The sequence below is a fragment of the Vollenhovia emeryi genome, unplaced genomic scaffold (genome assembly GCF_000949405.1).
Source record: "Vollenhovia emeryi isolate VEMERY1.0 unplaced genomic scaffold, V.emery_V1.0 DF939982.1, whole genome shotgun sequence".
Lineage (NCBI taxonomy): Eukaryota > Metazoa > Arthropoda > Insecta > Hymenoptera > Formicidae > Vollenhovia > Vollenhovia emeryi.
In genome coordinates, this window is record NW_011966384.1 from 6,716 (window position 1) to 9,265 (window position 2,550).

Consider the following 2,550-nt stretch of genomic DNA (forward strand, 5'->3'; position numbering starts at 1 on the left):
CTCACTCACACACCAAGCACACGACCGGCCCTCCGCCCTCCACGACCGGCCCCGTACGCCAGACCGCACGCCCCAGCAGCGGGACGTCGGCCCCAGACGCAGGAACCAGCCGCTTCGACGCGGAGGACCGGGTGTTGGCCGGCAGGCTTGCCGACCAACCCCACAGACCCCGAGGCCCTGCCTGGGAATACGTCCCAGCGGCCCCCGGGGTCTTCCAGGAGACCGGACCCTGCCTCGGAAACGTCCGAGCGGCCCCGATCCCCCGTCCTTGCCGGGCCAACCGGGCGACGCGGGTCTCAGACCCGACGTGTACCCGGGGCCCCGCTCCCTCCCGGAAGGGCCGGATTACATCCAACCCAACCGCGAGGGATCTCCCCCTTTTCCCTCCTGCCCCCACTCCCTCGCCCCCCCCTTATGCCAGGCCGCACGCCCCAGCAGCGGGACGTCGGCCCCAGACACAGGGGTTGACGAGTTCGCGGAGACAGGCGGGTGCTGAGCGACAGATTGCCGCCCAGCCTCCGACTGCCATCCCACTCCGCGGATCCTGGAAACCAGTTTGCCGCGGAGGTCCGGCCCCTCCCCCCGGAAGACACGGACCACGTCCGAGTCAACCGCGGGGAGGCCACGACTTCCGGCCCACCCTTCGGCCGGGACCACGTCCCGTTGTGCCTCCGGGGTCCGGTCCTCCTCCGCCCGCGAGCACGTCCACGACGAGCTCGTTGACGGAGGCGCTCCCCTTGCCACCGTCCCCTGCCGGAACACCGGCGTGCAATGGGTGACGGTGGCCTCCCCCCGAATCCCAGACGCCTGCCGGAACACCGGCGTGCAATGGCGTCTGAGATTCTCTCCCCCTCATGGCTGGTGGGAGGAGCAAGCTCCTCCCTAACGGCCCCAGCAGCCGGAGGTTTGAACTCGGGGTGCCTCATCCCCTACCGGCGAGTGGTCTCGGTTCTGTCTCGACTCGCGTCGAGACAGCCGAGACCGGAGTCGCCGGGCTCCATACCTCCCCCCATAGGCTGGAGGGAGGGTGGCACGCTCTTGGTCAGCGGACGCCCGGCCAAAGGAACCGCCGGAGCCTAAAGCGGCACACAGACGGTTCCAGGCCGAACGCCCGCCTAAGCTCCCCCACCACGACAAGGTGGCGCGCCAACGGGGGAGTGTGAAGCTGTCACCTTTTTTTTTTTTTTTTTGACCCGGTGGAAATCCTCATGGACCGTCACCCGTCCCTCCTGGAGAGAGGGACGGGTGGTGTGTGGGACTCGTCTCCCTGGCACCTGGGAAGTTGGCCCAGAGCCAGTAGTGCAACGGAGACGCCTACCGCACTAAAACCACCGGGAGTGGCCACCTAATCGCGCATTGTGGGGGCCATCTGGGAAATACATCGCAAAGCTCCAGATGGCCCCCGCGTCACGCTTGAATCGCGCTCAACTTAGTCCCCCCCCTTTTTAAGAGGAGGGGACCTAGGCCCTTCAGCCTTCTCCTCGTTGTTACAATGCGGCAGGGGTGCCACCGGGCCCCTGCCGCGCCCCCTTGGTGTTGTGGGGGCGGGTGGGTCGCGGGTCTCCAGCCCGCGCCCACCCCCGGGTGCCCTGTGTTGCCACACAGGGCTCCCATCTCCTCCTGCCCCTCGCGTGGGGCTATGGGGGGAGGCGGGGGCGCAGGTAGCCGGACGACCCACGAATCCCGCGCCCCCGCCTCCCCCCAAGTCTTCTATACTACCGCTCGCACGCTCGCATGTAGTCGGTCTCCCAGGGAAGGGAGGCGGCCGCTCATGTGTCAGCCGCCTCCCTTCCCAGAGACCGTTCGCTTTTTCCCGGTCTTCGCTTAGACCGGGCGCCATCTCTTCAGGTGGGCGGGGATTCCTCTCCTTCTTCTTCCCCGGATCCCCGCTCCCCCGCCGCCTCTTTGTGTTCCGGGGGGAATTACCTCCCCCCTTCTCACTCGCTCCGCCTCCTCCTTCTGCAGCATTACGTGCTCGCAGAAGGAGGAGAAAGCTTCCCATTTTGCCCCGTCCCTGACTATGGCAGTCACTACCGCCCGCAACGTCAGGTCAGGGCCTATCTTATCGACAAGGACCCGGCGCCGCGCATCCCACTCACTACACTCTTCGAGTGTATGCTGCGCCGAGTCCCTGTCTGCGCCACAGTGATGGCACTCCTCGCTCGCCTCACGCCCTATCCGCCGCAGGTACTCACCGAAGCACCCATGCCCGGTGAGCACCTGCGACGTCCTAAATGAGGCCCGCGCCCAAGGGCGCTCCAGCCATTCATCCAGACGCGGGAGGACGGCGTCGACAGTGCGCCTCCCCGGCGTATTTGGCGCCGAAAGTCGCACCCGCCAGTCCTCCCGCGTCTCCCTCTTAGCCTGGGCCCCGAGGAGCCTCCGGACCCGCGCCGTGACCGGGACGCCCTGCCCCCGAAGTTCCCTAGTGCGCCGGTACACTTTTGTGTACTCGGCCGCCACTAGGTCAAGGGGCGGCATCCCGGCCAGCAGCGTGGCCGCCGTGTGGGATACCGTACGGTACCCCCGTATGGCTCTGATGGCCATACG